Source organism: Cydia splendana, chromosome 7 (assembly GCF_910591565.1).
Source record: "Cydia splendana chromosome 7, ilCydSple1.2, whole genome shotgun sequence".
Lineage (NCBI taxonomy): Eukaryota > Metazoa > Arthropoda > Insecta > Lepidoptera > Tortricidae > Cydia > Cydia splendana.
In genome coordinates this window covers 2,892,713-2,903,064 of record NC_085966.1, presented here as the reverse complement: position 1 = coordinate 2,903,064, position 10,352 = coordinate 2,892,713, and positions in this window count along the sequence as shown.

Below are 10,352 nucleotides of genomic sequence, written 5' to 3'. Positions count from 1 at the left end.
TGTATAGTGTGTTAAGGACTTTCAGTTGATTTTCCATTGCAAAGTGAACAAGTTTGTCTCCTCTTGGGCTTCGAGTACCATACCCAAATTTTCCCAAAGCTGCACTTTCCTCTGGTTCTGTCTGCCCTATCTGGGCGTTGAAATCCCCTTGTAAAATTATGTTTTTATGGCTGTTGCTCATAGCTTCTTCTATATTTTGATAAAAGGTATTTATTTCACTATCATTTGATTTTTCCATCGGAGCATACACTTGAATTATAGAAAAATTGAATTTGTTAATGTTCAGGTCAAGTGAGCATACTCTTTCTGAGGTGTATCTGAAGTTTTCTACATAGCGGTTTATGTGCTTTTTAACCATGAAGCCTACTCCCCGTATTCCTTTATTTTCTCCATAGCTGTATAGTGTATAGTCTTTTCTTTCAACTATGTTGTATCCCTTTCTTCTTATTTCAGCTAGGCCTATTATGTCCCATTTTATGTGTTTTAAGGCAGATTCTAATTCTATCAGCTGTTCTTCTTTAGACAGTGATCTAGTGTTGTAAGTGTTGATATATATATTTTTTATATATTTCGTTGTTTCCTGCGATTTCGGAAGGTTGTGGTCGGTAACCCCCACGGTGACCAGCCGGCTTGGGGGCTTTTCTTGTGGTTGTTTTTTATGATTGTGTTGTGAGTGTCCGGCTGGTACTAGGCATGTCTTCGGGTCGGTCTGAGTGGGCGTCCGAAAGTGAGTTTGATCTTTGACGCAAGTACTGAAATGTATCCCACCTCCTTATTTTTGAGTTGTCTAACTTGTTTTTATTATCACTAGATTTTGGGCTCGGGGATTCAGATCTCTTCCTCTTCTCGTTTTCATTGTCTTTCTTTTTGATGTTTCTTTTTTCCTTCTTTTTGAGTTGAGCTTCTTTAGACAAATCCTGTGTAATGTATGTGTTAGATTTCATCTTTTTCTTGTTTTTTAATATTTGCACTTTTCGTTGAAGAGTTGTTGTGACCAGTAGAATGGGTCTGATTTTTCCATCTTGTACTTCTCGTTTTCCTAGTCTCTGCATTCTATTAATTTCTTCTTCTTTCAGATTCACATCAATTTCTTTCATGGTGGTAATTACTAACGTTTTCAGTTCTTCTTGAGACTCGTCCTTTTGTTCTGGGAGCCCGTGTATTAACAAATTATTTCTCTTTCCATTTGTTTCTAGATTTTCTATTTTTCTAGTGAGTATTTCTATTTCGTTTTTTAGTTTTCCATTCTCCTCTATGATCGGTTTGAGTTTTTCATCAACTTTTGCCATTATTGTAGTTGTAATGTTTTCCGTAATTGTTATTGTTTGGAGGTTAAGTTGTTCCGTCATCTTTTCGAGTAAAAGTGACATTTCTGATGACAGTTGCGCACACATCTTGACGTAAAACAGAACGTTTTCTTTTTGTTGTTGTTGAACGAAACGCAGTTGTGCTATGATGTTGGTACTGCTTTTATTTGCAGATAACCTCACTTTTTCTTGAGATGATATTTGTAATGATTTAGCGCTTACACCGATGTGTTTCCTCTGCACTTTAATTGGTTTATGAGCACAGGCACACGGATTACTTGGAATTCACTTTATTTCTCCGAGATAGTAACTTTTTGCACAGTTTTTGATTTAAAACACGGGAGCTTCACTCTCAATCAACTGACGTTTATAGTACCGGAACCGGAAAACACTGTCTTAAGATCCATTAAAAAGAGCTCTATAAAGTCTAACCGGGGAGCCGGCAGGCCTCGTCGGCGATAGCGGAACAACTTGGACTCCTTCTTGAGAGGCTGGCCAGATATAGCACTAAACGGAGACGAGTGGAAGAAGAGGGGGGAGGCCTTTGCCCAGCAGTGGGAAACAGTGGGCTCTGAATACCTAAATAATAAATATTGGTACAGTCAGCAGCAACAGAGTAGCGTATGAAACAACGCACCAAAAGTTGCCTCGCTCGAGCGACTTCATACATCTAGAGCGACTCGCGCGCGACAATGCAACTTATGCTAGTAATTTGGTGCTCACTGGATACAAAATAGAGTCTGACCAAGCTTAGTTAGCAGCGATTATGACAGCCTAGACCAGGCCAGAGAAGAGTTAAGTAAACATGATAATTTCATAGAAATTTGACGTTTAAAACAACACTCGCACCGCCTGGGCCATTAAAATTGCTGCTTACTTAGCTTGGTCTGACTCTATGAGGGTCTGAGACCTAAAAAGGTAAGCGCCTGCTACACTCATAGCGACGAACATATTACAATGTGCTTTATGAACGTCAAATAAAGCTACACCGGCTCCAACCCTACCCCTACACCTCTGCCTCGAGAAAATTTAAATCCCCCCGCAATTGGAGGAGGTTATCCCAATATGGGACCGGCAACAGACTCAGCGGGCCACATCTTTTCAAAACATTACATCTTATAATTAACATGCATTACGAGTAAATAAGAAATAAATTAATTAAATATTAAAAAACACGCCTGCGAAAAAGCGAACTGAAATGACAAAAATAATTTTTAGTTGTGTTAGTTTAGTTGAGTAACTTAATGAATGAAAAAAATAATTAGAATATGAGTGTTTAGTGAAGGTTATAAACAACAAACGCAAAAGTTTTATGCTCATTGAGGATCGTGACTGTACCTGTGTATTTTATTTCAATTGCAGTCGGGGACCTTCACGTATTGTCATTTTCCCATTTAATAGGTCCCCGACTGCAATTGAAAGCGAACTGAAAAGTTCGCTTTTTCGCAGGCGTGTTTTTTAATATTTAATTAATTTATTTTATTTTATACTTTTTAGAATTTTTACATTCATTAAGTTGAGTAACTAACACAACTAAAAAATATTTTCATCTTTTCAGTTCGCTTTTTCGAAGTCGTGTTTTTTAATTTTAATTATTTAATTAACTTTGGGGTCATGATTTCGTTACTAACTATTTGAAGTCACTTTATATTACTTTTGCGAGGGCGTCCTCAGTACAGAAAGGCACGCAGAGCGCCGCATATATCGGGCTACGCCCGACTCCTTTGGAACGCGTACAGTGCGCCACGAACGTCGGGCTATGCCCAACGCTTTGAGTAAGAGGGCACTGAAGGCGTCTTGGTAAGCGTACAGCGTGTCACGTACGTGGGCCTACGCCCGATACTTGGTATGAGAGAGTCGAAGGCGTCTGGCTTTGGACCGAGTGCAGCGCGCCACGTACGTCGGGCTACATCCGACTCTTTTACTATTTGGGCGCCGAAGGCGCCCGGCCTTAGAACGCGTACAACGCGCCTCGTACACGCCCGACGCTTTGAGTAAGAGGGCGCCGAAGGCGCCCGGCTTTGGTATGCGTACAGCGTGTCACGTACGTCGGACTACGCCCGACACTTTTAGTATGAGAAAGTAGAAGTCGCCTGGCTTTGGACCGCGCGCAGTGCGCCATGTATGTACGTCGGGCTACGCCCGACTCTTTTAGTATGAGGCTTTGGTATAGTGTAAATAACATTATTTGCGGTATTTGACACATTATGACTGACGTATATAGAGATGTAACTAACGCAAATCGATTGTCACAGCAAGCGATTACGATTGGATGGCACGTAGACTGAGGTATCGAATTGTGACGTATAATGAATTTTTATTTGAGATTTAAATAAAGCTAGAATTATATGGTTCTCCCGCAAGCTACCGGTCGGTCGGTGTATTTAATACACCGACCGAGTAGGTCGCACCCATTGTCAAAATTGAAACTAACTGGGGATCTATTTTAAAGTTTATTTATGTTATTTCTGTGTCAAATTTGTTGTCTGTTAAGTGACGATAAATATATCCATATTTACAGTTAATTATCCACCTTTTCCTTATTTTTATTAAAAGAAAAATGAAAAATTCATATCGATTTACTTAGACGACTACCGATTCATAACGGTGGTGTCCGACCAACCCTAAAATTAAAAAAAAAAAGACGTAGAACGTAAACGTTCGCAGTGCAGTTGTTTTCCTTTGTGATTTCGATGTGCAAAACATTTTACGTAGTATTGCTGTTGTGAGTGACAGACGTCAAATACCGCAAATAATGTTATTTACACTATAAGAGTATAGCGTGTCACGTACGTCGGGCTACGCCTGACCCTTTTAGTGTGGGGGCGCCTTTCACGCCTGGCTTTGGACCGAGTGCATATACTTGGACAAGTTGCAGGAAGCGCACATCTTTCTTACGCTCTGAGTAATGTCATCATCATAAATGTTAAAATTAAATTAAACCATACGGTTATAATGATACTTTCACGATTTGTTCTGCCAAAGTCGGTGCAGAGTTAGCTTAGACGGACTCTGCATCGTATCGATTAATAAATAGAAGTTATATTTTAAACTTTCCGATTCCATTAGCACAATTACGAACATGTTTTTTTTATACTATACTACTTTACTAGAAAGTCTTCGACCAGTGTGTGTTGCCAGTGATGAAATATGGAACTGAAACGTGGCCGCTTACTGTGTGCCTCATAAGAAGGCTCAAAATCACCCAAAGGGCAATGGAGAGGGCTATGCTTGGAGTCTCTCTGCGTGATCGCATCAGAAATGAGGCCATCCGCAGCAGAACCAAAGTAACCGATGTAGCCCTCCGAATCGCTAAACTTAAGTGGCAGTGGGCGGGGCACATTGCCCGTAGAACCGATGGCCGTTGGGGCGGAAAGGTTCTCGAGTGGCGACCACGTACCGGAAGGCGCAACGTGGGTAGACCCCCCACAAGGTGGACTGACGACCTGGTAAAGGTCGCGGGAGTCCGCTGGATGCGGGTGGCGCAAGACCGGTCATTGTGGCACTCTTTGGGGGAGGCCTATGTCCAGGAGTGGACGTCCTCTGGCTGATATGATGATGATGATGATGATATTTTTTTATGATCAGCGGTCAAACCCTTTCCTTTTATTTTAATAAGTATCCCATTCAATAATAATATTTGGTTTTATGAGATTAGCTTCTCTTAACATATTTTTCTACTCGTCGACTGTAATTCTTGTGTATGGGTTGCCAACTCAACTATAATATTCATATCGATACAGTTTAGTCAACTATAATGAAATTGACCAATCACAGCTCGTCGCGATCAAGAGGACGAAACAAAACCATAGCTCAAATTAATTATTTTAGGTTGTATAGTAGAAACAATTGGTTCATAAGTCAGAAACGCGCATGTGACACCCTTAATATAGCAATATCCATAGACTACGAAAACCACTTAGTGTTGCTTGTTAGTCTCCATAGGCTACGGTGGCCAAAATCGAGAAAACAACTGTCTAAAAATTAAATTAAGCGCGGAGCAAGTACCAGGGCCTCATGAGTTACGAGAAGGTGTCGTTGACCAACCCGCCGTGGGGCGCGGGGCGCGGCGGCCGGGTCGCGTACCAGTATGTAGGTATCGCGGCTGTTCGCGAATCTTAGCTGTACTTTTAGTTTGGTTTGTTTGTATGATAAAAGTTTAAAGTATTATTTTTGTTGACTAGTAGAAAAAGTATTGTATACAATAGTGATATAATCAAGCTTTTCAATCTCGTACCTTACTTAGGCAACTCAGCAAGCTTCGTTGCCTAAACACGGTACTCGACTGAAAAACTCTCTATTATATCACGATTGTATAAAATACTATTTGTCAATTCTTACTTTCTCAAAATGAAACTTAAACCCACATGTTGCATATATATTATCAATTGGCTTTCAAAGCCCTTCATTTTGATACCCTACTCGATAGGTTTGCACGATATTTTTTTCTAAAGATTGCGTAATATGGCGTATTAAGTCCGCCATATTGTTTTTATAATGACGTCATATAGCCTATGTTAGCCGGGATGACGTAAGGATTCTAATGATGTATCATACGTCTAAATCGGTTAAGGCATTCAGAAGTTAAGGTGGAATAAAGAAACTCACATACATACAAACATGAACACTGAAAACAAGACACTCTTTTTGTTTGGGCAGTCGTGTAAAAATACAAGTTAAATTACTATAGAATTCATGCAATTACATACAGTAGGTACTTTTCCTTCTAGAAATTTGATTTAAAATTATATATGTGTATCACATCATACAAATACGTAGTTCTTTTCAGAAAGCATATCAAATTCTTACAAAAGCAATATTGTAAAAGCAAAAGAATATTGTAAATCTTGTACATTTTATTTTCAGAAAAAGTAGCCAAAGTCTATAATAATATAAATATTAACGCGTTTCGCGTAAATTAATTTTGTATTAAGCAGAGACGTCTGCTCATGGCACCACAATGCTCGTGAAATATACAATAGAAATGTTTAATGTAGACGATTAATTTTCGGTACACTGAAAAAAATAATTAGGAGACTTCAATGATTTCGGCTAGTTATTTTTTCAGAGTCAAAAAGTGTTTTTCTGAATTACTTAATAGTAATTTAAAGAATAACTAACAATAAGCTTTAGTAATAAGGAAATTAATCAATATCAAAACCGATTTCGATGTTAGAAACCGACCTGTCGGCCGATTCGCAAGTCCTCAGTTTTAAAAACAGATTTAGTGCATAACTGTTTTCCATCATAATATATTTTTACGGAAACTTTCGTATTTGTCATGTTAGTTCAGTCAACCTCAGTACTTTTTGTACCAAGACAGACGTAAATAACAAGACACATTCGTACATTTCCGTGAAAATACGATGGAAAATAATTATTCACTACATCTGTAATAAATAATGTTGGCAGAGCGACGGGCTATTATATTCTGGATTCACGAATTGACTCTCATCCGAGTATTTTAATTTTCCTTCATCTTTAAACTCGAAAATGGCCTTTAAAATAGCCTTGTATACGTTACAATCTTCAAATTTGAATTAAAGTACTCACACAAAATACTATTTACAGACAAGCCTATCCTAATACGCCATATATTATAATATAAAACACCGAGTGGGTCAATAAATCAAGAAACAAGAGGCTCAGAGGACCGCACTTATCGGGGGTCAAGGGGGTCTATATATCCCTTAGACCCTTATTGGGTTTTCTGGGAGTTATTGCGCAATGAGGCTGTAATAAGAAGCCAAGATTTAGAAGCTGCGAGGTTGCATAATGAAGACGCATACATGACTAAGCAAGCCGGTGATATTATTACAAACTTTTTATTAACTTGCAATGTACCTACCTATATGTATCTACCTATGTTTGTAAGGGTCAAATTTTCGACTTCCAATGAAGCTGAAAATTTGCATACATATGACGATGACAGTGCAATATTATGGTACCATCGAGCTGATGATGGATACAGGAGGTGGCCACAGGAACCCTGGAAACAACGAAACCTAATTGTGTTTGGGGTTTTTAGAATTGTATCGATGAGTATTAGGGCTCGGAACCGGTTTTTTTTTAATCCCAAAATAGCCCAATATTTTTAAGTATTTTATGCTGTTTACGTAGGACTGAATCGTGTATTTAGGTAACAACTTCGTATATTAGATTGTCCCATTCAAAATGAAATAATAAACCAAAGAACGAAAAAGAACGTAATAATACCGGTATTTCATGTATGAAGAAAAAACCGGTTCCGAGCCTTGCCAAAGAAAAGTACAGTAAGAGATAAAAAAGCTTAGTTTTGTGGCTGTTTATCCCTGTGTCTCGCGGGCTTAGTAGAAAATTGTGACAAGGGAGTATCTACAAAGTCCCTTGGTAGTTTTCACTAACTATACCTCGTTTTAGCATTAGAAAAAGGGTAAACAATCTTGACGTGTCTTTTTATTGAAAACGCGCACGGCAGCGGCCGGCGAGCGCCAGAACCGACTTTTTAAGTATTTTCAAATCAAATCAAAAATCATTTATTACGAACAAAGTCTATACACCGTGTTTTTTTTGATTTCCGTTAATTTCAAGGGTGCATTCCTGAGCTTAAATCAAGTAACTTTCTCAAAGACACCGATGTTCTAATTAAGTCCATTTCGGAGATAATCCATAATTTATTTTTTTCCTATAAGACCTCTACAAGCGTGTACACTTGCCTTAGGGCCGGCTTACATATTGATTAGTGTTTAGAATGAGTTCATACATTTGCTACTAAACTTAAGTACAATCTCGGTCGATTGATGTACGAAATGACATTGATATGTCACAGATTTCAAGTGTTTGGTTGAGTTAAATGTAATGCCCGTGTTACAACAACGCTATATGCTACATTTAATTACTTTTTAAACAAAAAAAAAACAAAAAGAAAACAAAAAAAAAATTTTTTTTTGAAAATTAACTATGCCATTTAGTTCTTTTATACGTACTTAACTATACCCCGAAGTTAACGGAATTCAATAAAAACACGGTGTATAACGTAGTGTTATAAAGTTAGCTTAGAAAAAAACAATTAGTCAAAACTAGTTTTCCTCGAGGCGTCGAGGCGTTACGAAAAACTAGTTCTAACATAGTGAAAACGCATTTTCACTGAGGCGTTACAGAAAACTATTTTAACTAGAGAAAACGCGTTTCGACAAATACCATTTTTTACGGTAACATAGGTACATTACTTATACTAACGTTTTTTTTTGTAGAATTTTTACAAAACACAATAGAACACCTAAATTACGCTTAACTACATTATCCACGCCATTACATTCTCGCCTAAGCGATACGAGCAATAAATTACTAAGCGATTATTTGGCATATCGCTCATGACGCTTGGCCGCTCTCCAATCACTAAAGAAAGAAAATGGACCATGAATCTGTTTCGAGAAAGTGCCCGAAGTTAAATCGGAATTGAAAATGTTCGCTGCTTCGTTTTGCTTAATTGCACCAAAGACAATAGAGTGTATAGAGGCGGATTGTCAAAGTAAATTATGTAGCCACTGTAAATTTACTGCCATCTTTCGACAGAAGATTAAAACTGTTAGAACGCCATTTGACTTTGATCCTTATTATTTCACTGATATGCGTTAATTTGTTAAATATTGACATTAACGCCATTTACTCGACTGTAGGCCAAAGGTTATGGCGCCATCGCTCGAAAAGGTTGCACCATACCTCTGGCCTACTCTCAAGTAGATGGCGTTAATATTAATATTTAACAAGTTAACACATCACACAATAATGATCAAAGTTTTTAAAATCATTTATTTGATAATATAAAACAAATACATACAAAACTTAAGAACTAAAACCCGTTCTGAGCCATGCCGGGTCCAAAGGTCCCCATCACACTTGCAGCGTTACCCCGCTGTATGGCGATAGAGACCTGTTGGACAAGCCATGACTCAGAACGGGGGTCATACCCCTTTTCCCTTAGGCGCTTGCCGATCTCTCTAAATAGCTCACGCGCCTCCCGTCCCCAGGGCCCGGCTGTCTCGACGGCAACGGGCACGAAGTCGTAGTTGGCTCCCAAGGCAAAGTATTTTTGGTGCTTGTTTTTGGCGGCAGTCTCTGCCGCTGAGCCTGCCGACTTAGCGGTGTGTCCTACATGGGACGCAGCAAATGTACTCACACAAGTTGCGTCCCATATAAGACACCGCCCTCCCTGGCGTTCTAACAATTTTAATCTTCTGTCGAAAGATGGCAGTAGGGGAGACCGACGTAAGTTGTGACAGTGGAGAGTTGTGACATAGTCGATATTTTTGGAATCTATTAACTAAAAACTAGGTAAAAACTAAAAACTAAAAACTAAAAACTAGGCGCTATTGCGCGCGCGTCTTTTAGTTCAAGTTACGAGCTAACAAACGCACACTGTTACGAGCTCGCTAACAGTTATAAGATTCCAAAAAATCGACAATGTCACAACTTACCTCGGTCTCCCCTAAATGTACTGTAGCTACATAATTTACTATGACAGTAACTCTCTATTTCAAATTCTCTTTGATTGCACTATACTAGAGCCCGATTCTGATTTTAAAAACTGGTTACGGGTTTGAACAGGTTTTGACACGACCTTGAAGAACGTCTTGGTGATTGGCGCGCATCTCACGCACAACAGTTTAAAGCACGGTTTAAAGCGTGACAAGCAACGTCAATGGGATTGGCGACTGTCAAAGGCTTACAAAGATGGCGTCATCATAGCTTGCCCCTTTTTCTATGAGATTTGGATAAAAGGGCTGGCATCCAGGATCCAGGGCATAAAATTTCTTAAAAAAAAACAAAAATTTGACACAATTCTAGGGATTGACAGGGCAAGCTATGCTGGCGCCATCTGTTAAATACTTTGACCGGCCAACCCCATTACAACGAATCGATGATGGCGTACATTGAGGATTAATATTTAATTTGTATAAATAATAGGAAATTTAAAGACTTCTTATTTTTCAAAAGTTATTGACCAAAGTTTCATCGTCTGAGGAGTACAATCTATGTTTTAATTATTATATGCCACATTTTTGT